Consider the following 26,239-nt stretch of genomic DNA (forward strand, 5'->3'; position numbering starts at 1 on the left):
CAAATTAGAAACCATATAAAATGTTTGCTTGAAATATATAAAATAATACCTGTAGAAAAAAGAGTAAACTCAATCATGATGATAATTCTTGTAATAAGAATTTTTCCATGAACTGGAATTTTGCCAAATCAGGACTAGGACAAAAAAATTCTACATGTAAGGATTCTCCATGGGCTATTATCTCAAGAATCAAATAAGTAGACTGTGAATCTATGTATTTGGTATTTTCTTCAGGTCATGAGAACAAGATGTTCTCAAAAGAACCACACATTGTTGTCCTGTACATGTACCTTCCTATGTAGCTTCTTGCCGCCTACCCAACAATTGTCTTCACTTTCTCCTTTTATATATATGCCACAGAATCACTAAATCCCTTAGTGCTCCTCTTTTGAAGTATATTAAACAAAACAAATCAAAATCAGGGCATTAACAGGCTATATAAAATACAGAAGATTTTTATTTTCCATTTTTTTTTCCCCCCCCTAGAACACAAGACTCCTTCTTGGACTGCTTCTGAAGAGCAAAACAAAGATGCACCAAGAGCAAGGAGCATGCCAAAGGTGTGTCCACTGGGCAGAGTCCATGAGCTTCTTGCTGGGAATAATTCAAGTAAATTAGCTGCTTAATGAATCATTATTAAGCTGTCTGGGGTTGAGAGAGGAATGTACACATTTGGCTCATATGACTGGCATCATTTGATCAGAGTCTGAAATAAAACAATAGAATTCATTAGACCATCATATAGATACTTTCATAGGTAGCCAGAGATCTTCCATTATGAGGTTCTATAATGAAGCTAAATAGCCCCTTTTTAAAAAACTTTGATTTATTTAATGTTTTTCTTTTACAGTTGTCCCACTTTTTCCCCCATTGCTCCCCCTCACCCCGCCCACCCCGCCTCCCACAGTCAATCCCCACTCCATTGTCCATGGGTCATTTATATTAGTTCCTTGACTAGGCCCTTCCCCTTCTTATCCCCCTTCTCCCTGTACCCCCTCCTCAATAGTGCCTGTTTTATATTTTTAAGAAAATATAAATGGTCTTTATTCTTATTTAAAAAAATAAAAACATGGTAAATTCACATCTCAGAAATAACATTTCTACTGAGTATGCCATAAGACAGAGAAGTAAAATACGGCACTAATATTGCTTTCCATTTTTCTCCACTTCAAATTTTTGTTTGCATGCTCTGAAAATTTTGCCCTATACCATTATAGTCAAGTTATTATTATAGGCTGATTCTTTCAAGAATTTAATATTTATACTCTGCTCTCTAACTATAATCGCCATTTAACTTAATTTGCTTAAATAGGTTTATTGTGCATCACTAGTCCTTTCCTACACAACTTAATCATTTATTTTTATTTATCTTTTAAAGATGAGAAAAGTTCTTGAAGTGCTTTTTTTAATTTGTTTTACTAAAGATGATATGGAGGGTTAGAAAAAAGGTTAGGGTTATTTGACACTGTCTTTTCTTGTTTTATGGGGTTCATATTTTCTTTAATCTTGAGAATCAAAGCAATTATGTAAAATTGTGCTCTTCATCTATAATTTATATTCTTTACTCCATTCTGTTTTTGTTCAAGCATTGTTGTACAGGTCCCATGTAGGTGTGTTTACTGCTATCTGTCAAAAAACAGAAAGTGTGGTGAAACCATCTTAATGCTTTATTCATGTGGAGAACATTTGAATCCTTATCTCAGAATATGAATTAGAAGTTTCATTTTAATGTTTTTTTTTTCTATTGTATTATCAGTCCTCTAGTTGCCTAAGGAGTGGGGGGACCAAACCTGTTGCTGTAGGTAGCCAGTGTTGGGGTTTTGATTCATAAACTCCCCACTACTGTCCAGTTAGGCAAAATTATGAAAAAATATTTACTGTTATATTTAGTGGGATGTCATTGTGTGTTTAATTATTCTTTATAGTAAGTCCCACGAGTTTGTGAAAATTCAGGTTACTGTGACACCCACAGTTTGTTAACCATTTTCTTCTCTTTTTAAATATTTTCTTTCTTTCCTTCCGTCCCCTCTTTTTGAGTGGGTCAACTCACCTATTTCCCTACCCAATCATCTTTGTTTCTCTGCTGCAAATTTGATTCTCAACATAGAATCCCCTTTCTCTTGCCAGCCAGAGCTCTCTTACTGTGATTAAGGAGCCAGAATAGAAAAAATTTTAAATGATAGCTAGTGACCATAGGGTCTGTTACAGCTGACCATCTGCATTGGGGGAATGGGCTCCAGAAGACTTGGTCTTTGCTTTTACTGCTGCTTCCCCATGCTTTTAGCCTTGCAACTTCAAAATGGAAGTACAGTGGGCACTTTATTACTTTGACTTCCAATTACACTACAAACCTGAAATAGGGGAAGCTTTGTTGATGCTTTGAAAAAGCATATACCAAACTCTTAAGAATTTGGCTTGTTACATTATGTATTCAATCATGTTCTAATTTTTTCAGTAAGCTTGTTTCATTTCAGCAATTTTTAAAAGTATTTAAAAATTATTTTTAATATTGGGGCAAATAAAATTTTAGTACATTAAAAATTAAAATATGGAACACTAAGAAAATCCTTTGTAGAAAAAAATGAATGCAATTATAATTAAAGTGGCAGAAATGAAAAATTTTCCAAATGATATAAATATACTAAAATGAGTACATAGACTGAGGAAGGGCACTAATTACAATGAAATGAAGTGAAAAATATATTCAATATAATCTAAATATCAAAATGAAAAAAATATTGAAAAGAGCATCTAGAGTTTTTTTAATGTATATTTTATTGATTATGCTGTCACAGTTGTCCCAATTTATTTTCCCTTTGCTCCTCTCTGCCCAGTACCCCACTTCCCTCCAGCAATCCCACCCTTTAGTTCATGTCCATGGGTCGTGCATATAAGTTCTTCGGCTTTACCCTTTTCTGTACTATTCTTAACATCCCCATCTATTTTGTATTTACCAATTATGCTTAGTCCCTGCACCATTTTCCACTTTCTCCCCCTTTCCCCTCCCACTGGTAACCCTTCAAATGATCCCCATACCTACGATTCTATTCCTATTCTGGTTGTTAGTTTTTGTTTTTATTTTTTAGATTCTGTTGTCAATTGTTGTGAGTTTGTTGTCATTTCAATGTTCATAGTTTTGATCCTCTTCTTAAATAAGTTCCTTTAACATTTCATATAATAAGGGCTTAGTGCTGATGAACTCTAGCTTTACTTTGTCTGGGAAGCATTTTATCTGCCCTTCCATTCTAAATGATAGCTTTTCTGGATAGAGTAGCCTTGGTTGTAGGTCTTTGGTTTTCATCACTTTGAATACTTCTTGCCAGTCCCTCTTGTTTGCAAAGTTGCACTTGAGAAATCAGGTGATAGTCTTATAGGCACCCCTGTGTAAGTAACTCTTCTTTTCTCTTGCTGCTTTTAAGATTCTCTATCTTTAACCCTTGGCATTTTAATCATGATGTGTCTTGGTGTGGTCCTCTTTGGGTCTAGCTTGTTTGGGACTCTCTGTGCTTCCTGGACTTGTATGTCTATTTCCTTTGCCAAATTTGGGAAGTTTTTCTGCATTATTTTTTTTACATAACTTTTCAAATTCTGGCACCCCTATGATTCTGATGTTGGCATGTTTAAAGCTCTCCCAGAGGTTCCTAAGCCTCTCCTCATTTTTTTTTCAACTCATTTCCTCGTTCTGTACTGCTTGACTGTTTTTTTCTTCCTTCTGTTCCAAATCATTGATCTGAACCATGGTTTCCTTCCCTTCACCACTGGTTTCATGGGGATTTTCCTTCATTTCTCTTAGCATAGCCTTCATTTCTTCTCTTATGCATTTGCCATACTTAAGTATATCTCTCAAGTCTGTGAGCATCATTATCACCAGTGTTTTAAACTCTGCATCTGTTAGGTTGGCTATCTCCTCATTGCTCAGTTCTCCCTCTGGAACCGTGATCTGCTCCCTCCTTTGGGCCATACTTCTCTGTCTCCTCAACTTTACACCCTTCTGTGTTTGCTTCTGTGTCTTAAGTAGAGCTGTCACTCCTGTTACATTGTAAGAGGTGGAGTCTTAGATATTTGTCAGTGTGGGGTGACTCATTTCACCACGTTGTGGTGCCGTATGTGGGGGAGAAGTCTGAGGGGGAACAATGATGCTTGTGTCACACTTGCGCCTTTTCCACACACTTCTCCCACTTCCCATATGCAACTGGCACCCCTTTAACTGTTGCTTGGTGATGGTTCCTGGAGTGAGTGGGTTTGCCAACGTTCTAGGACTGTGGGGGTCCTCTAAACAAGTGGACTCTTCTGAGAGACTGGTAGTTTCTTCTTCTGCCCCAACTCCACTGGTTTTGACAGTCAGAAGCAATATGGCTCTATTTTCCCCAGTACTCAAACTGCATGATGCATGCTCTGGTCTGGGACTGCAATCACTCCCTAGGTTTCCCTCCCTACTTTAAAAATGTATGACTGGAAGATGGAGGTGTAGACAGACATGCTGTGTCTCCCTCCACAACTAAGAAGGAATAAAACCACCTCAAAACTAGAGACAACCAGAAGTTCCAGAAAATCAAAGTGCATGGAAGTCCAGCAAACAAAGATATAAAGAAGAAATACTCATCCAGACAGGTAGGAGGGGCGGAGCCGGGGCAGAGAGGACACGGTGTGGTGATGGCAGCAGCGGTGGCAGCAACAGGCCAGCAGGAAGCGCAGTTACACCTTTTAAAAAGTCAGGAGGGACACCTGGGAAGTGTTCCCAGCTCCTCACCAGACTGTGCAGCTCACTGTCCCAGCACCAGGGAAAATCAAGCCTCATTGCTTTCGACTGTGCAAACCAGTCGTGGTTGGGATGAAGGCAGAAACTGCCAGTCTCTCAGCAGAGTCCACTTGTTTAAAGGGTCCCCACAGACCTAGAACACTCGCAGACCCACCCACTCTGGGAACGAAGGCCAGGGCAGCAGCTAGAGGGGTGCCAGTCCGGTGCAGAAGTGGGAGAGGTGCCTAGAAAAGGGGCGAGTGCTGGGCAAGCGGCATTGTTCCTTCTCAGACCCTTCCCCCGCATAAAGCGCCACAGCATGGTGGAACAGGTTGCCTGTTACTGACAAATACCTAAGGCTCCGCCCCTTACAACATAACAGGAGCGACAGCTCTGCCTGGGACACGGAAGCAAACAAGCACAGGAGACTTCTGTCCAAGATGGAAGCCTAGACTGACACACTCCATCTCCCTCCACAACTAAGAAGGTACAACTACTGCAAAAGCAGAAATAACCAGAAGTTCCAGAAAATAAATGGAAGTCCAACATATGAATTTATAAAGAGGTGGTTCTCGTCCGGACAGGTAGGAGGGGTGAAGCTGGGGAGGAGAGTTCAAGCTGTGCTGTCCATGGCAGCAGCAGCGATGGAGGCAGGACAGTGGTAAGCACAGACACCCATATTTAGGGGAAGGCGATAAGCGACTGGGGAGCACCCCCAGCTGCAGACCAGACCCGTCAGCTTGCAATTCCAAAGCTGGGGAAGGCAGACCTCCATTGCCTTGGACTGTGAGGCCCGGAGGGGGTAGGGACAGAGGAGGAGGCTCCTGGTCTCTCAGCGGAGAGTGAACAACAGGAATCCATCTTAGACCACCACCCCACCCCACCCCCACAGAAAACACCACAGGCATAGTGAGACGGGTCGCTGGGTTGTGATGAGTGCACGGGGCTCCACCCCCTATAGGTGTGACAGCCCTGCCCAGGAAGCAAAGGTAAACACAAAACTGTCAGGATGGCACAGATCATGATAGAGATCCCAGTGATGCAGCTGACCAGACAGCAAATATCTGATCTAACGAAGCAGCAGATAGGAAATCTTTCTGAGGCACAGTTCAGAGCTTTGGTTATAAAAATGCTTACAGACCTAACAGCAGATCTTAAACAAGACAGGGAAGGAATGAAGGCTAGTCCTGCTGAAATGAACAAAAACACATATGAAACTAGTGGTGAGGGAAAGAAAACCAGGGATCAAATCAACAAATAGGAACATAGGGAAGGAACAGTCAATCAGTGCAGAAAGAGGAGACGAGAAGGAAAATGAGGAGAGGCTCAGAAACCTATGGGACAGCTATAAGTGGGCCAACATTTGAATCATAGGATTTTCAGCAGGTGAAGAACTAGAAATTGAAAAATTATGTGAAAAAATAATGAAGCAGAACCTCCCTAACTTGGGAAAGGAAATAGACTTACAGGTCCAGGAAGCACAGAGAGTTCCAAATAAACTGGACCCAGGGAGAACCACACCAAGATACATTATAATCAAAATGTCAAAAATTAAGGATAAAGAGAGAATCTTAAAAGCAGCAAGAGAGAAGAGAATTACATACAAAGGGGTCCCAATAAGATTATCAGCTGATTTCTCTAAAGAAACTCTGCAGGCAAGAAGGGGCTGGCAAGAAATATTCAAAGTAATGAAAAGCAAAAACCTATAACCACGATTACTCTATCCAGTGAAGCTGTCATTCAGAATAGAAGGGCACAGAAAGTGCTTCCAGGACAAAGTAAAACTGAAGGAGTTCATCAGATCCAAACCACTGTTATATGAAATGTTAAAGGGACTTGTTTAGGAGAAGGAGGATCAAAACTATGAACATTAAAATGAAAACTGTAACACAACAACCAACAACAGAAGCTAGGGAATTGAAACAAAGGCAAACTAAGTAGGCAACAAGAGTGGGAAAAGAATTATACGTATGGGGAACATTTTGGGGAGAGGTCAGTGGGGAGGGGGAAGGGGGGAAGGGAGGGAGATGGTGCAGGAATTAAGAAGCATAGTAGGAGGGAGTGGAGTAGATAGGAAGATGTTGAGAAGAGCTATGCACAACCAATGGACATGGACTAAGTGGGGGGGACAACTGGAGGGAGGGGTGTCACTGGGTGGAGGGGAACAAAGGGAAAAGAAATTGGGACAACTGTAATAGCATAAACAATAAAGCATATTAAAAAAAATGTAGGACTGTACTTTCTGCCCTGCCACCACTGCTGCCACACAGCATCCTCTCCGCTCCAGCTCTGCCCCTCCTGCCTGTCTAGAGGAGTATTTCTTCTTTATTTCTTTGTTTGTTGACTTCTAAGCAGTTCTATTTTCTGGTACTTCTGGTAGTTTTTTAGTTTTGAGGTAGTTGTAATTTTTTTTTACTTATGGAGGAAGACGCATGCCTACCTACACCTCCATCTTGGCCAGTGGAGCATCTTAGAGCTTCTTATTAAATTGACTGACTTAAGAAATGTTAAAATACTTGAGGATGCTGGAAGTGCTCTTGTATTTATAGACATGTTCTAACAGATTTTCCTAATTACCATGAAAATTACTCCAGTTCAGTAGACAACTGGCATCAATCATAAGTCTTGGAAACAACCTGCCAGGTATTTCTATGAGATGGTGATTATATTATAGATGCTTTCATGCACACACATAGATATTATAACTTGAACCTAACAATTTCCTCATGATGCACTAATTATTATTCAAACCCCTTCCAACTCATCTGTTCAGTTAAATGGGGGCGACTGTGTTCCAAGTCCTTGAGAAACCCTGCAGAAACCCAAGGCTAAGAAATTAGAGCATCTCCACACCACTCTGTTAACTATTTATATTATGGCTGCCTCAAGTTTGTTTTGCAGAAACAGCATCACTGTAGCAAAGTGTGTTGTTAGATAAATTAGTTCTATGAATCAATATCACAGATAATATTTTAGTCCCAATCCTGAGTTTTGCTGGTCATGTGAAACACAGCCCCCGTTGTTCTCATGTTCACGTAGCCTGTTATTGTCCAAACAACCCTTGGGATAATCATACCATCCCCTACATTTATGTCCAATGTGGTTCTGCGAGATGAGAACTGGCCTGAATCTCTACCCACTGTCACCACCAGGACTCCCAAGTCCCTTCCCTTAGCTGGTTCATGTGGCTCATGCTCTTCTTTGTTAAACATTGCAGGATTCTGTTCCTTGGCAATGCTTCCTGGCCTGCTGCTTTCACTATTGTCTTGTATTGGGACATTTCTTTGCATCTCCAGCCACAATGTTCTCCTGGTCTTTGTTGTACTGACCCCACAATGGAACACAGAAATGTGATAAACTGTTATTTTTTAAATTCCCTTTTGGCCTCCAATACAACACTTACTACAAAATGACTCCTTATACTACTGAAAAGTCCCCTTTTTGAGGGAAGGCACCAAATCTGTTTGTTCCTTTCCATATTTCCAAGACATTTCTTGGTACACAATAAGTGTTCAATAATAATTTGTTCAATGAATGTTCCAATTCCCTCTCAAGGATTGGCAAGAGAATATTTAAATGACAACCTGTTTTTAAAAATGTCTTTTCTGGTGGGTGGGCTTCTGGTCCACACAATATGACATAGATTTATCTCTCCTTATTCCTGCTAAGTACAATTATAAACCATGGAAATAATGAATGAGGCCACCATAGGAGGGCTCTCAAAGGTGAAAAGAGAAGGCAGGTTGGCTAGGGACCCAAGACCAGAGGAATAATACAGTGGCATGGTATCTAATGATCCTCTCCACCCAGCAACAGAAGATATCCCAGACCCCATGTCTCCTGAACCCCAACACTGTGGCAGAAGATGTCCCAGGTAGGCTCTTTCCTCCCTGGGTCAAATGGGAGGCCCATGAAAAACACCAGGCTGGTCAAGGGTCCTGGCAAGGGGGATAGAGCAGAAATTCCTCTGACAACAAATGGCCTTGAGAAGTACTCTCTACCCTTGTCAGCAAACAACTTCCTTTTCTTACCTAGATGTACAGATGCTTGGTCTAGGGAAATGCCTTTTGTTCCCATAGGTGGCAACAGAAGGGATCAGTGGGAACCCTAATGGCGGTAAAGGAACAAAACAGACCAAAACAGTACTGCAAAGACTGAAAATTAAATTGTCATTGGAACCACAGCCTACAAGTAGACCAGGACATGCATGTTAAACATAAATAGAGTAACTGCCTGTTAAAATAGAAGATTTAAATAGAACCTAGAATTTCCTAATACAATAGCCAAGTGATCAGGATATAACACAAAATCACCTAAGAGCTAGGAAAATCACAACTTGAATGAGAAAAGACAAAGAAATGACACCAGCACTGAGATGAATCAGATGTTGGAGGTATCTGACATGGATTTTAGAGTAGCCATCCTAAAAAAATGTTTCAATGAGCAATTATGAACTTTCTTGAAGTTAATGAAAATACATAAAAATCTCAGCAAATAAATATAAAATTTTTAAAAAGAACCAAATGGAAAATAGAAAACTGAAAAGTACAATAACCAAAAATAAAATCACTGAATATGCTCATTTGTAGAGTGGAGATGACAGGGTAGAAGCAGTGAACTTGAAAACAGAAAAATAATATTCACTGAATCTGAACAACAGGAAAAAAAATAGACTGAAAAAATATCTTTTACCCTGGTGATCAATAAGAACCTCTCCTTTACTATATGATTGTTTCCCTTCCTGATGCAATAATCCCCACTCCCATCCTCCACAGAGGTTGGCTCTATTTCATCTCCCCTCTTTGTCTTAAATGTCAGTATCACGGGCATCTGTTAGACCCCAAATCTTTCTTCAAGGGCCGTGGGACTATAAGCAAAAAGGAAATTTTGTAACCTACTTTGAGCTTCACATTAGGTAGATTACTAACCAATGTCACTCTCTGCATCCTTCATCAGGACTCAGAAGCACAGTCTCCCAGCTGGAATCTTTTTATGACAATCCTTTGAGCTCCAGAAGAAGTTAGTTCTATAAGTTTGAGAAGTAAATATTTAAATCTAAAAATACAACCCTTTATGAAGATAATATTATGTTAGGCATTAATTATATAAAATGAAAAAATATACAAAAATAAAAAGAAGATACATTTGTATTTTTTTAGGTACAAGTCACATTTCCTTTGGAGTAAATCTTAACTTTTACCAATAACTTCTTAAACTTTAATTTTCTTTGCTCCTGAAGAAGAACAGAAATCCTCCACCTTTGGTATAATGGACCTCTTCAAAATTATAATTGCTGCTTCATTCTGTATGTTCTATTTGGGGAAGAGTTTTGACATCTAAAGCCTAACTTAAAACTCTTTCAGCTGCTTCATAACTATGTTTTCAGAACTTAGCCTGGAAGTCTGCTGTTATGTGCATATTCTAACTGCCCTATGCCTGAATCCACCATAATCTCTGGGACATAAATTCCTGGCACTCCTCTCACTTGTCAGATTTGGTTCCACTCAGTCACAAAGTTGGCTGCTAAAGCCTCTCCTTTATGCGTCTCTTCAGGCCAAGAGAGTAACAGAGAAAAACACAAACTCAAATTACAAAATGTGATCCTTGCCACTTCCTTCCCTCAAATTCATGATAAACTCATTATGGTTACACACACACACACACACAAAAGCAACAAGTGCTTATGTTGTTCAAGGCAAGGTACAGCTCAGGCAGTTGGCAGTAACCAAACTTTAGCATCTCCCCAGTTAAATCTCTCTTCCCATCTGACCCACTGGGTTTTGTGTCTGTAATACTTAAAAAAAAATCCTCACTCGAGGATATCTTTATTGATTTTAGAGAAAATGAGAGAGAGAGAGAGAGAGAGGAAAACATTGATTCCAGAGAGAAACATAGAACACCTGCTTCCTGTACATGCCTGGATCGGGAATCAAACCCGCAACCTAGGTATGTGATCAAAGATTAAACCTGCAACTTTTCAGTGTATAGGATGATGATCCAACCAACTGAGTCACCAAGCCAGGGCTATGTTTGTAATACAGTATTCCCTCACTTATCGCGGGTATTATGTTCCAGACCCCTCCGCGAAGTAGGAATCTTACATTTATTCTACACTCTTAAACCTACGTAACTTTAACAACATACGTATACAGTACCGCAAAATCCCACGATATAGCGAAAAATCTGTGATAAATAATTAAATATAATATTTTTTAAAATCCCGCGATACAGTGAGGCTGCGATAAGTGAACCGCGATACGGCAAGGGACTACTGTACTTTGCATGTTATTTTTCCTGAGTTGAAATCCTAGCTTAAGGGCCCACTTTGTGTGTGTCTAAGAACAAACTATTTTATACCCATCTCCCACTCAAGTCTCACTTTATCCATTCATAAATGATTCTGTGGTAAGGAACAACTGTGTAACACAGTGCCTGGAACAGAGTAAGCACTGGATAAATGTCAGTTGCTGTTACTCTTAGTTGTGTTACTGAAAAAAGTTGTTCCCTCCTCCTTTATCTACTAAATTATACATTTTGTGAGGACAGGGCAGTCTTATACACCTCTGTATATCATTTTAGGAAGCATTACCTGAAGCCGACTGATCCTGTTTCATGGTGGCTGCAATTGCCACAACTATCATCACCATTGCCATAGACTGTTTTATACTCCTCTAATCAGAACTCTTAGCTACATGGCTACAAAGGAAGCAGTCACAATAGCCTTCTAATTTTGGGGAAATCCCACAATTGCTTTATTATGGTGTTACCAAATATACCAGAAAGCAGTTGAAATGTCACTGTTTCTCTAAAAGGCTCAATTCAGAATGACAGAGGACTGGCATTGGGGCCTGCATGTCTGCATTTCTAACAGTTACTATGTGACGTCTTGAACCATATATTAATTCCCATTGGATAATTTAACATAATTAATTCATATAATTAATCATGACTTACTGAATCTTTTCAAGCAAGGTGAACCTGGTACAGAATCTGCATGGCATCATTTTATTTATTAACTATATATTATCACTGGAAAAGAAGGCACAGACTGCTGGGAGTACTCAGAAGTAAATGCTTCTCCCACAATTATTCTACCAAACCTAACATCTGGCCCCTGGGACTGAAACTGACTAAATTTTACTTAGGTGCCCATTTTGTAGAAACAGTTATATACATACACAGATACTTAGTGTATACATATTCTAAATATGTCCTAATACACAGGTACCAGTTCCCAAACTCAAATGAAAACTGTCTTCTATAAACATGACTGGAGACTACTAATTGTCTCTGTCACCATTTTCTGGGCTTGATGTTTGAAGCAGTGTCTCCAGGTAAGTGGGTCATTCCAAGGTTTATATTTGGTGAGAAGTATTAGAAAGCTTGACTGGTTGTTGATCTAAGCCCTAGTTTCCAATCTAGCTTTCTTTGTTTTAATCTCCATCTGTCTTGCTTCTCTCTATATATCTTAATTGATTCAGAACTGGGAAAAGGAAAATAAAGTATTATTTAATGTCTCAAGTCACCAGATTAGCAACAACCCCAAGAAATGGCAAGGGAAGAAGAAAAATTAGTGTACAATAGGAAAGTAGAAAAGAAACTAAAATAAGGAAAGCAAAATAAAAAGAAAAGAAGGATATATTTTTAAAATAACTAGAAGTGATAAGAATGGTTTTAACAATTGCTTTGGTTCAATTCTAAATAATCAATTGAGGAAGAAGCTAGGTAGATACTAAGGTTTAGAATGTTCACCTCCTTCCTCTTTATTATGCTGCCTTTAGCTGCAGGTTAAAAAATCAGTAATTAACAATTTAGAACACAACAATGTTATTATAGATACAGATACTATAATAGGAACTATTACAGAAAATATTATAGTATCACTAAGGAACTTTATTATGAACAGAGGTGAATTAACTAATGACTTTAATACCCAACCACCAAAAGAGAAAACTTTCATATGTATATTTCATAAATTTTGCATAATTCAGCTTATTGATTCTCTTGAAAGTATTCCAGAAATTATGACTTAGGATACTCTGAATTGAAGCCTAGGAATTTAAACTTCTATTAAGCTCTCTAAGTGATTTTCAGTGTGGGTGATGTGTGAAACACCCTTTGAAAAACACGAAACCTTAGAATCCTCCTCTGTAAATAAAAATGATTATGCTCAGTTCATGGGTTTATTAAAAGATATAAATGAGATAATGCACATAAATGCTTAGAATCATCTGGCACTTGGTAAGGATTCAACACATGTTAATTGTTCCTTTCTATTTTATGTTATTTTCAACATACAAAAAGGAAAGTGCTGAATGACAATGTAATTTCTCCATATTCAACCAGATCACAGAAAATACATTTTGGTGTTCAGCGAGATTTACTTCTGAATGGCTTTACTGATTGCTTAAGATTGGTCTACTCCCTGCCCCAGGTTAACATCCATTATACTGTGTCTAATACATGAAAATCAAGATGGTATCACAATATTTTAGTTCTGTCACAAAATCTGAGCTATATTATTTATATCAATCTTAATATCAAATACCAATTGTTATTTAAAACACTATCTTTCCATGACTTAATCTGTAGGGCTAAAAGCAAAGCAATTTCAGTTACTAAAAGCCAGACAAATAGAAGAAATGACTGTGGACTGACCATCAGTTGGGATTTTTCACTAATCAACTCTATAATTATTTTTATATCAAGTGTTTAACATTATCTATTTTAAAGCTAAATAACAAGAAAAGCTGTTTGTGAATCTGCAGTTATGAGTCATTCTCCCTTTTTCTTCCTTAACATTTCAAAATATGTTACAATGAAATAAATCCAATGTCTTTCTTTTCTCAATAGATATATTCTCCCAGACAGTGCTTGAACCCTCTATGAATATTTGTTGGGAAGAATCTAATATCTACCTCTTAAAAATGGGCTCTAAAAGTTAGCAGAGACATATTCATGCCTATCATCACCTACAACCTGAGGGGGTTTTCAAGTTTAAAACATTTTTAATTATTTAAAATATATTGTCTCATATGTTGTGTTTCTGACAATACTAAAAGCAGATGACTCCAGGCACTGTTTTTCCAGATAAAACTGATCATACAACAGAACCCTGAACAATAAATACCTTGGTTGCTCTTAAAATTTATATTTAGAAAAAGTTCTGAGTAACATTATGGAAAGGAAAACTGTCAAAGATGGAAACTCCTGAATTTATTTTTATTTGTATGCCAATCTTTAACCTTTTTATTCAGTCATCAGTGAGTCAATAATAATTATAGGTGAAGAAGATAGGCATGACGATTAACAAAGTGTTCTCCATCTATGCTCCCCAAATACCATTACCTACTCCCCAACCCTTCGAGTGACTCAGAACAAATTTGCCTGTGCTGGAAATTCTCCCCCAAGAGTCCTGGTTAGAAAGCAAAGTGAAAAATTATTTTTAAGAAATAAGTTTGGTCCAGGTACACACATAATTAGCTATGTGTGCACTTACTTGTATATCTGTAGCACACTATCCCAGAAGAGGGATTACCAGGCCACAGAGTATATTTATACTTTTAACGTTTCACCAAATTGCCCTCTCTAAACCACATGCGCTTCTTGTACCCTCAAAGCAGTATATGAAAGTGGCAGTTTACCCACAGCATTGCCAACACAGTGTCTCATCAAAATTTAGGATATTTGCCAATTTCATAGGCGAGCATGTTTATCATAATTTTTATAAATGTTAAAATTTCTCTCCATTTTCCATTTTCATCTTCTATATGTGAGGGAGAATTCAAAAGATACCTTATAATCTGGATGATATGGCTTCCTTCATAAACTTTTAATTTCAATAGGCATATAGTAGTCTAAAACAAGCATTTGTGACTGGAATTATTTTTTTACTATAATAAATGGGAAAAAAAACGCCTATGTGGATCTATTTAGTTCTCTGTAGTTAGTGCATTTTTCAGTGAAGAAGCAAAATCATCTAGTTATAACTGATAGGTTGAGCTGAACTGTGCTCCTCCCAAGGATGTTGGAGTCCTAACACCCAGTGCCTGAGAATGTGACCTTATTTGGAAATAAGGTATTTACAGATGATCAAGTTACGATGAAGTCATTAGGGCGAACTCTAGAAAACAAATACTACTATTTCCTTATTCTTAAACTCTATTTTAAAAATGGTTGAATGGCAGGAGAATAAATGTAATATGTAAAAACCTAGTTTTTCAATATTGTAATATTCAATACTTGTAATTCATAAGTAAAATGACATGATGTCTGGGATTTACTTTCATATACGAGGTCTCTCCAGAAAAAGTCCAGCCATTGTTAATACAACGAGAATGGCTTGTGCAATGTTGATGTAACCTGACAGCCAAGGAGAGTGGACTGGAAAGCACATTTGTGAACAATGATGACTTCACTGTACTAGTCAGTAGAGGCGGTAGATGCCCTTGAATGAGCATGTATACTGTGCGGCCATCGCATTCAAAATGACTAAGTGAGTAGAACAACGAATCTGCAACAAATTTTGCATTAAGCTTGAACATTCCTCCATGGAAATTATTTCAGTGATTCAGAAGGCCGCAGCTGTGGGCAACTGGTGATTGGCAGCTTCATCATGACAACATGGCCACTCATGTATCATGTATCGTGCAGAGGTTTTTGGCAAAATGTCAAATCACTCAGGTGACTCAGTCCCCCTCCAGCCCAGATTTGGCACCCTAAGACTTCTGGTTTTTCCCAAAACTAAAATTACCTTTGAAAGGGAAAAGACTTCAGACTGGCAATGAGATTCAGGAAAATTTACAAGAGGGCAGCTGATGGTGATTGGGAGAACTATGTGAGGTCCCAAGGTGCCTACTTTGAAAGGGGACTGAAGCATCATTGTCCTATGTATAATGTTTCTTGTATCTTCTTCAATAAATGTCTCTTTTGAATTACATGGCTGGATACCTTCTGGACAGACCTCATACTTTGGTCATAAAAATAGGGTGGGAGTGAGATATAACACACTGCATTCTATACTTTTCCAAATGTCTTGTTAATTATTTGTTAGAACAAGGAAGCAGGGTGTATTCTCATACACTAATTAAAACAGAAAATTTCTTTCACATATATACTATATGCCCAGCACTTTTAGGGGCACTGGAGACACTGAGAAGAATAAGAGATCCTGTTCTTTAAGGGAGTAATTATCAGATATAATTCTAAGAGTAAATTATCACCATGGTCCCAAGTAGAAAGATACCTTTTTAGAAAGAAATTGCTAAGATTCATATACAAATGATAAATTCATTTGCCTTTAACTTTCTCTTGTGTCTTTTCATCCACTTTTAATCATGCCAATTTATTTTTTAGTAAGTACTTAGTTTATCAGAGTTCATTATCTCCCCTTCCTGGAACCTGATATAAAATAATACAATAACTATTACAAAGTTCCATTTTTCATTTTTGTGACAGAAGCATGATGCCATAATGATAATTAATTTGAAACCAAAAAGAAAAACAACCTTTTGATTATTTGGGATACCAACTCTAGGTTATAATGTTTTAATTATTTTCCATTTACAATTCTCAGGACTTTAAACAGGTATTATACCAACTTATCAAAATTCTTATAAAGCACCTGAAAAAGTTATTAAAAAAAAGTTTATTCTGTAAGAGCATCAATTTTAAGCTCCACTCATAAATTAAAAATTACTATAATGCTTTTAAGTCAAATCATATCACATTTCAGATGGTGATATATAATTAATTGCTGTTTTTCATTTTTGTGATCAATGTCTGGATCCTTTTCCATTAAATTATATATGGTATAAGAAAGTATGTAGCATTATAACAAATCAATTGCAATTGATTGACACAATGATTGTAACTAAGAATTTCATGTAAAAGAATTCTCTGTACTACTCAATGAGTAATATGAGATATACTTTACGTACTTACCAATGAGAAGGCATCTGTAAAGTCCGTCACATTCTCCACAGGCTCAATGGAAAGCTGGGCAGCCATCTAGGGAATCTGTCAAAAGTAGCCAATCTGGAAAGTTCTTATGGGGTCACAGTGGAATTTTGCTTCTGATAAGTTTAGCTGCACTCATCTCACTCCCAGGACAGAAGTATTTTTTTTCTAGATCATGGTGATCCCTGACAAATGAACTGGTTTCCTAATCTAATCCAGAAATTGGAAGGGAGAATATGGCCATCATTACATAGTAATGATTTAGAGATCTGTCTTTTAGTCATAAGTTATCCAGCTAACTGGCCTTTTTAGTCATGCTCAAAGTTTTTCACTTTTAATTTGTTGTTATACCAAATATAAGGCATATATATATATATATATATATATATATATATATATATACTAAATAGCTAAACAAATATTTATTTTGAACTTACCTGGTTTTTAGTTTGCTGGATTATATAATCCCTTAATCAGTTTCACCAAACAGTCCATATTTGATCAGACCAGATCACAGGGCTTTGTTTGATTTCGTAGTTGGTCCTACAATAGTAGACCAGGACTATCTGGTTCTGAGGAGATAAAGAAAAACTTTGAGTGACAAGAATAAACTACTGAGTCATTAGGAGAGAAGGCAGTGACATTTCGGGAAGATATCCCAAAATAACAGAGTTAGGTGATACACATATCCCAGTAACTTTGGCCACAGATATGGTGCTACTTTGGGAGATAATGTTTGTATTCAATTTGAGGTTATTTTATTGCCTAGGAAAGTACAACGTAGAATACAGCTGACAGTAGGTTCCCCAAACTTCTGATACTATCTACGGTACTCACTCGATTCTGACATACATTACTAATTATTACTTTGAATTGCACAATTAGGAATTTACTATCTCTTGGTACCTCCAGAGCGTTTGTTAGTTAAGGAGAAAACGACCGGGTATCTTCTTACAGTTTCGCTCCCGCCTCCCTCAAGGTGCACCCTGGGGACTGCCAAGTGGAGGTTCCTCCCGGATCCCACGCTGCTCGCTGCAGGACTAAGAGCCAGGCCCCGACACTCTCAGCTTCCATAAAAACAGCCCTTGGCGGTGGCGGCGGCAGCCGTGCGCGCCCACATCCCGTGCGAGAACGCGCCTTCGAGTCAGAGAAAGACAGCGCGCGTCACTTGAGAGCTGGGGAAAGCTCCACCGGAACCTCGGTCGCCTGCAGGACCCAAGAATGAATGGAAAGTTCAATCTCGCGCGCTTGGCGCGGGAAGCCAATGATGCAGCCGAGAGCGGCGGCAGGCAGGTGTGCGCGTGCCGCCGCCTGACGCAGTGTTCCAGTCGAGCAGCCCGGTGCCGCCTCCGCTTCCCGCGGCCGCCAGCCGGCCTGGCCCCCTCCTCCCCACTTCCCACCACCCGCCGGGCTGTGGCTGCGGAGCGGCAGTGATAGCGGATAGCGGATTCCGGATTTCGTGTGCAGCAGCTGAGCGCCGCCCTCCCTCCCTGACCCCTCCGCGCCGGGACCCCTTGCCGGCTCACAATGTGCTGACCCTCCCGGCCCCGCCCGCGCGCACCCTGGGTCTCCGGCGCTCCCTCAGGAAGTGACAGACTTCAGGCCCCTTTCTCCACCCTGTCCCCCTCGGACTGAACACCACACGCATAGTCACACGCTGTCCCCCGCTTACACCCCCGGGCTGGCGACGCGACCATGAGGCCCTGGAGGTAAGCAGCGTGCCCTGCGGCCGCGCGAGTGCGGCCGGGTGTGCGTGCTGGTGTGGACGCGGCTCGCCGCCCTAGGACTGGCACGTGAGCAACGTCGAGCGGAGCTCGGTGCCGAGGGGCGGGAAGTGAGGAGGCTCGAGCTCCACAGAGGGAGAAGCACAGGGCAAGGTGGGGAAGTGACCTGTCTTGCAGCAAATCGCCAATCGGGATCAGGACTCGCGTTCTTCTTTCACTGACCCTTATTTACTGCCCCCCGTGTTGTAACTGAGATGCAGGCGGTCGATGTACTTCCGGGTTCACACCTTTCTCACCCCGCTCCGCGCCGCTGGGTTGGAGCTCTTTGCGGGCGAGGTGGTCCGGCGCAGCTGCCCAGTGTTGCCCCCGCGGTCTCCGCTGGTCAGCCGGAGCGGGCTGTGAGCGACGGTGCTGGGCGGGGAGGGGTGCCGACGGCTCGGGGCGCAATGGGTAGGTGCCGGCTGGGGTCTCGGCGGCGAGTCCGTGCGGCTAGTGCGGGCGCACAGGCGGGGCCATGTCGCCAGGGGGCGTCCACACATGCCCTTTACAGATCCCGCGAACCGAGCTGCTTTGTAGCCTGCAGGCGTCGGAGACCGGTTTTGCTTCGGTGTTGGTGATGTAAATTCATGAATTAAAATTAAAGATTTGCGGAGGACGGAGAAAAATGCACTTGGATTTAGGTTCCTTTTGAAAAGAAAACCACCAAAGAAGAAATGATACATTTGCAGGAGCCTTAACTACTGATTGGAACACTGGATGCGGTGCATTACGAGGATTTGTACTCCAAAAACTTTTTTTAAATTGCACGTTGGTAGACATTGAGTGTTTTCGAGTAACATCTTGCAGTATGTATATAATGTCCTCATTGCGGAAATTTCTTAAATGTAAGTAATAGTAAGTCCGCCATTTTGAATTGGTTCATGTAACAGACTGAAATCTTAGGTTCCTGTGTTTCCTTGAGTTCGTTTTTGTTCTTTCTGTGAATTTGTTTTTATCCGTAGGATTTTTCCGGTTACCAGGTATTATTACTGTTCATAGAACTAAATTATCCAGTGAGGCTTTTCATACATACAATTGTTAATGCAAGGGGAAAATAAATTATGCTCGTGTTTATTGGTTTTATTTCTTGGTCACAAATACTGTGGAAGTTAAAATTACACATAATATTAGAAAATTTAAAACATTTTACAACATTGGCAGAGTATGAGTTAAAGTGATTTTTAACTTGATAAAAAATTTCTCGTGTCATTTTTGTGCAGATTATTACTATAATTAGCTAGGTGGTAATGAAAATGCATCTTTTGGTAAATCAAATTTTTAAGTTCAAGAATAACGTAAAAACATCACAATTTAATTTTATAAAGACTTCAGGGAAACTTTGAAATTTAAAATTGAATTCTTAGAAATTTGTGCCAGTTCATGGGATTTTGAAAATATAAATCTCTTATGAAATTTATGCCATGTTTTTTTGTTTTCTGCTGTGGTTTTGCACAGATTTGATAGAGGAATCATATTATAAGTTAACACAATATGTAATAATCAGTTTTCAGTTTAGAATTATAATTAGACCTTTGCCCATTTGGGGACACTTCTTGCTTCCCACATTCTTTATCTCTTTGAGTGTATGAAATAGGACAATCCAGTATGCCTAAATTTCCTGAAGAGCTTTAGAAATTAAACTGACACAGGCCTCTTTCTAGTACTTGGAGGGGTGGGGAAGGTACTACAAAGAATAAAATGCTTTATTTGACTTTGCCATTTTACAAATAGGATCAACTAATCATTGTTTTATAATAAAATGTCATAAGAATTTAAGGATCTGAATCAATTTGTAATGCATATTAATTATTAGGACTGTTTATAGGTACTTTTCTGTTACTATATCTGGAACCAAATGATTCAAAGACCAAATCTCATTAATCCTTGTTAAACTGAAGTATCTTATTATATGTCTGTGCCAAACTTCTTTCAGAAACAATGAAAATTTTGTTGTGAAATTAATCAGGATTTAAATAAATCCAGGTTATGGGGAGAAGTACTGTCAACTATACTCCTTTCTAAGTGAAGGAAATTGAATTTTAATATGGTAGTGCTCAAAGTTAGTCCAGAATGACTTACAGTGTTTGCACATGTAAATTCTTAAATTAAAAAAAAAATCAGAATTTTAGAAAATATGGTAGATTTAAGGCTTTTTTCCCATTTACTCTAAAGAAAGAGAAGATTAAACAGATCTTACCTGTCTGGTAGTTTGATAATGATTGGTATCTGATCATGTCACTTTTTTCTGTATTTGTAACACTGCTATCATAATTTACAGGCCATGATTAAGGGAAAAATAAGTTATTAAATAAAACATGCGTAACAGCTGTCAGGTATGGCATTAATGTCTTTAAAATAATTGAAGTGTTATCCATTACTATCAAATTTGTAGTCTGTAAATGATCTTTAAACATTTAATCTCTAGTTTAGTTGATAAGAAAGGGAAGCAGAGAGTCATAGAAGAATCAGTTTATGAGTAATTAAATCTATTGAGTATAAAAGGGACATTACAAATTTTTGGTCAGTTAAAGAATTTTCTTATTTGGTAATTTTTAGTAGAATCTTAATTTATTTTAAAATTTTATAGCCCATAAATCCCAAGTTTTTATATTTAAATTCTTTAGAATATGTACCCGATCTTGTTGGCTTTTAAAAGGACATTTTCTTTACAAATAAGTACTGTGTTAAGTGAACCACGAGGTAAAGAATTTCTAGCTTTCCAAGAAGAACAATGAAAATTCTTTACATTAAAAAATTAAGATTGATTTAAATGAACATATCTAGGAATATATGAAATATAGAATCACATTGATTTGAGAAACTCGCCCACTATATACAGGTACACTGATTAGGATTTATCTGACAGTGACTGTATGAAGTCGCTGACCATAGTGCTGAACCAAGACAGCCATATTGGTCATTGCTAACTCTGATTGAAAACCATACAGAAATTACATAGAGGTTCAAGTAACATCCTGAGAAATATACACATATTTTATATATACGTTTTAATATAATCTTTTTACCCAGCTTCATTGGAATTAACCAGAAATTGTGATAAATTTTATCCCTTACTGTATAACATCGGTTTTGAATAATATCAGTATAATCAGTAAGATTAATGCTAGAGGTTTTCTCTTTCTTTGAAAGCTGCCACTTGCAAAGGAAGACAAGATTATAAAACCAAAGCAACTAATGAGTTTTCGAAAAGTACAATTTTAGTTAACACCACTGTAAAGTTGTGTATGAATTTAATACTTGCAATTTTTGATTCAAATTTATACTTTGACACTATCCAAACCATAATCAAAACATGTTATTAGAATTAATTTTGAAGTAAGTCATAAAATAAATTCTACTTGGAAGCAATAATAATATAAGCAATGTTATAAATAGAAAAATATAAATTTTGGCATTCTCATGATCTTGAATTTGTACTTTCGGGAAATATTCTATTGTTTGAACCAGGTCAAACACGAGGCTGTCACTGCTTACAATATTACTGTGTTTTACATTGTGTGAATTGAACACTGATATAAAATCATTGTAAAAATTACTTGAAAAGGAATGTGTAATACAGTTAATATTTCAGTAAAAAGCATTATTTGTACTATTTTAGACATAGAACTTGACATTTTTCCTAAAAATAGAATGGGTTGATATGCAGGATCATCAAATTAAGGGTCAGAGGTGACCAACCAGGACAAAGGGCATGCAGCTCATTTTCAAGCAATCAGTTTCCAGTTTTTTCATGGCTGAACAAAAGCTTAATTATATAGAAAAAAGGACATAGTGTTGTATGACCAGTTGTAATGGTGGAAAAATATGTTTTAAATTTTATAGACACTTTCAAATCAGTATTTCTTTTAAAAACAGTGGATTGCAAGAGCCAAATGCTACTTTTATATTTTTCCAACATTTCTTTGAGGTAACATTTTTTCAGACGCTACAAAAATATTTCAACTAAAATATTCTATACTGTATAGGTATAAAACAGACATACTTTTTTGTAGATTAAAAGTTTTAGAAAAACTGTAAATGACGTTTTATCTTTTTTTGTATTTATCTCTTAGTATAATCTCTGCCAGTTTACTTCCTATTGCTTTTATTTAATATTATGTTTATTACACCATTAGATCACCAGCTATGGCATAAAGATGAGCAGCCTCTAAAACATCTCTTGATATTTATTATATTAATAATTATATGTTTTATGTATTATATATTATAATGTTATATAATATCAAGAAGTGTTCTGGTTTACATAGAGTCATTGTTTTTCCTTTTTCTTTTTTTACTATACCAAGAAACTATGATAAAGTTTTTATCTTAAAGTTATGGGGGGCATTAAAAATATATGTGATTAGCTTTTTAAACAGGAATTTTGCCATTATTTTGACTCTTTAAAACCACTTTTTTCCTTTAATTTTATGTGACCTTAACAATGAATCATCTATGGACTTTATTTTATAAAACTGTTGTTTTATACTGTAGGAAATACAGACTATTTACATTAGCAAAACCAGCTGTGCTGTTGCTCAATTGTGTTACAACTTTCACATTTAAGTGAAAGAATTATGTTTACCAATGAAGAATTGTGCCATACTCAGTGCCTTAGACAGTCTAGACAATATGCCAGTTGACTTCAATATTCACTGAAGTTTGTTTTCTAGAATAAATTATTTTTACTACCCTTATTTGAAGAGGATGCTAGAGCTGGCTATATCTTATGAGAAACAAGTAAAATTTCAGAGTAGTAGAGAAAGTTACCATCTCTGTTATTTAGCAGTATTAGAAATATTAGCCTATAATTTAAAGTTTATATAGTATAAATAATTAAAATTATAATTTAATTCATAAAAAAAGAAAATTTGAAATAATTTTAAGTAACATTTTTTTATTCTTTCAAGAAAATGTTCAAAATATTTAACCAAATATTGTTTCCTGTTTTAACATCTAATACCTATGACTTTTCAACTGTATCAAGTCACATGTAAATATTTATTTTTAAAGTAGATAGGTTTTTAAAAATTGTTTGTACTGTATCAACTTGAAGATACAGGATTTCCAGTTACAAAAGAGGAACCAAAAAATGCAAAATTTATTTATAAGAAAGTGTGTATTTATTCTTACATGTTTAAACTTCAGTCACCTTTCAAGTACTCTCCATTTGATGCAGTACCCCTATTGAGATGTTTTTTCCACTGCTCAAAAGTTTTTGAGCTCATTGATTTTTGTGCCTTTTAGTGCTTCTGCCATTTTTTGTTTTACCTCTTCCACATCAGCAAAACCTTTCTATTTGAGGGCTTTTTTCATTGGGTGAAGGGTGTTGCTCGGGGAGATTTGGTGAATGGGGAAGGTAGGGCATGGCGGTCATGCCATTTTTGGTCAAAAAATTGCTGAACACTCAGTGCAGTGTGGGCAGTTGTGCTGTAAATCACCCATCACGAAATGGGCAAATGCGTCGAGTCTTCAAAATAATAAAAATTATTGAAGCCGAATGCAGCCCCTCGGAACAACGCCAGCTGGTACACTGATACAGATAGGTTACTAGAACACTCACCTAACGGGGGAAGCCTGTACTACAAGGGGCCCACCCTCCAGAAGATAATTATGGGTTTTTGGGGGGTTTCCTCTCATTTAAAATTACAGTAGAATATACAGTTTAATTGCAAAATAATTTATTCTGATTTTGCCTACACAGCATTTGATTTGTCAGTTGACTAATTTGCAAAAAATAATTACAGTGAAGGGTTTTAATACACAGTAAACATTTAGAGGCCAGTTAAAAAAACATTCAATATTAAAAACTTCACTTAATATTCTGTTTGATAAGTGTTTATGTTATATTTGTTTTAGTAAATCTAAATAAGTATGGTGCTTTAAGTTTCAGTCTGGTGTTTGTGTAGGATGTTTGCTATATTATTTTAACTAGAGTAATTTAAAAACTTTCCCCCAACTATTCTAGTAAGGAAAAGTCACATTGTTGTCTACTTTACTTTTCAAATAATGTATTTATTTCAAAGATAGTTGAGCCATATTGTAAATAGACTGATTTTTGTTATAAACCATAAAGTAAATATTTTATAGTAAACTATAATGTGGTTTATACTTACATTATTTTAGAAAATGTATTTTCTTGTGTATTTTTAAATGTTGAGAAATTAGAGATGACAATAAGTAAAGAAATAATTTTCCTTGTATTTTCGCAAATATTCTTGATTGCTAAATCATTTTTTGAGAACTAAAAATAACTTGAAAAATACAATAAAGATTAAATCAATAAAGAATAAAATTCTTATCATGGCTTAAAAAAGTAACTTGCACATTATTAATTTTAGGGGGAAAAACTAACATGATGTAAATTGAATTGAAATAAAATTCTGAGTAATATGTAGTAGTGTTGTTATTACTCAGTTCTCTGGGCTTACCAACTTAATTGGCAATTTAAAAACTGAGTGTATAATGTGTAGTAATAATCATTTTCCTTTACATTGAAATGTTATAATAGTGGATTAACATCAGTATGTAAAGTACTTAAAGAATATTGTTATATGTTTTAATGGGAAGAAGTATGAAGTCTAAGAGCATTTATTGTAATGGATTGTGTTTTTAAGCTAGGCAACTTTTTAGCGGTTAAGTACATACATTTTGGCTAAAATTCTTAAAATGATTGTATGCACGTATTTTATATTTGCAATAGTCAAATGATTGCCTCTCACATTCTCTTTTTTATGAAAAGATGTTTCTTAAGAAAAAAATTTCAATTTATTTTAAAGAGGAAGGAGAGAGACATTGATATGTTGTTCTATTTATTTATACATTCATTCGTTGATTCTTATATGTGCCTTGACCAATGACTGAACCTACAACCTTGATGTATGAGGATGACGTTCTAACCAACTGAGCTACTTTGCCAGGGCTTAAGAAAATTATTGTATACAGATTCATTTATTTCATAAAAGGCATTCTAGAGGTGCTCAAGCCAGGTTCAGAAATTCATTAAGTCATTGATTCATTTGAAAAATGTGTATTAAACACTAAAGAATGCCAGGATTAAAATGATGAGCTAAATATATACAGTCCCTGCCACCACAGAGCATAGCGTGAAGCTGGGAAAGAAAACATCTTGGGCTGTTTAGTCAATTACAGTACAGTATTACATGATAGAAGCATTGGTACTCAGTGTGTAACAATAAGAAAAAGATCAAAGTGGAGATTTAAATGATAAACGGGTTACTCTAGTGAAGGATCTGAGAAGTATATTCTAGCAAACCACAATTTTAATTAAATGTGTTGTTTAATATTTACCCCAAAGTGTATAGTATTAAATAAATACACCCATGTATAAAATTACAAATAGCTGTTTTTATTATTCATGCATTTAAGGAATAATTTTAATTCATTATTATTTTGCTTCAAATAGTCACCTATATTAAGAATATGAACATTTAATATTGTAAATATTTTATATAATATTTACCTATTTCATTCCTATCATAATTGTTCACTAAACATTGGATGGTTTATAATATTCATATTTAAACTTATTTCTTTTTTTTTTGCTAACTTTTCTGAAAAGTTTATACCATTACTTAACATCAGTGAAATGTATCAATTAAGGTCTGTGAAGTAATTTCATCTTTTCCTTTGAAAAGGGATGATAATATTAAAACTATCAATAACAAAAACTACCATGTGAGTTTGAATTGTGAAAAATTTGAACATCTTTATCATTCTAATAGGTCATAGAGCTTTTAAATACCATTATGCCATTTGA

At 37.0% G+C, this 26,239-nt stretch overlaps 1 protein-coding gene and 1 long non-coding RNA gene across 2 annotated transcripts in view; one reads left to right on the plus strand and one right to left on the minus strand.

Annotated features, from left to right (window-relative positions):
• Positions 1-484: 484 nt before the first annotated feature.
• Positions 485-17,896, minus strand: LOC150007537 (uncharacterized). Its single transcript, XR_016511826.1, has 5 exons — positions 17,652-17,896; positions 17,134-17,268; positions 16,682-16,756; positions 9,667-9,764; positions 485-706 (listed from the first exon to the last, which is right to left on the minus strand). It is a non-coding gene; the product is annotated as an uncharacterized LOC150007537 (long non-coding RNA).
• Positions 17,897-18,389: 493 nt separating this feature from the next.
• Positions 18,390-26,239, plus strand: part of LIN28B (lin-28 RNA binding posttranscriptional regulator B) — a 97,395-nt gene continuing 89,545 nt past the window's right edge. Inside the window, exon 1 of the transcript XR_016511827.1 lies at positions 18,390-18,405. The gene's annotated coding sequence lies outside the window, so the exon portion shown is untranslated. The remainder of the gene's footprint in view (positions 18,406-26,239) is intronic.

The sequence above is a fragment of the Furipterus horrens genome, unplaced genomic scaffold (assembly GCF_987537825.1).
Source record: "Furipterus horrens unplaced genomic scaffold, mFurHor1.1.pri manual_scaffold_6, whole genome shotgun sequence".
Taxonomy (NCBI): domain Eukaryota; kingdom Metazoa; phylum Chordata; class Mammalia; order Chiroptera; family Furipteridae; genus Furipterus; species Furipterus horrens.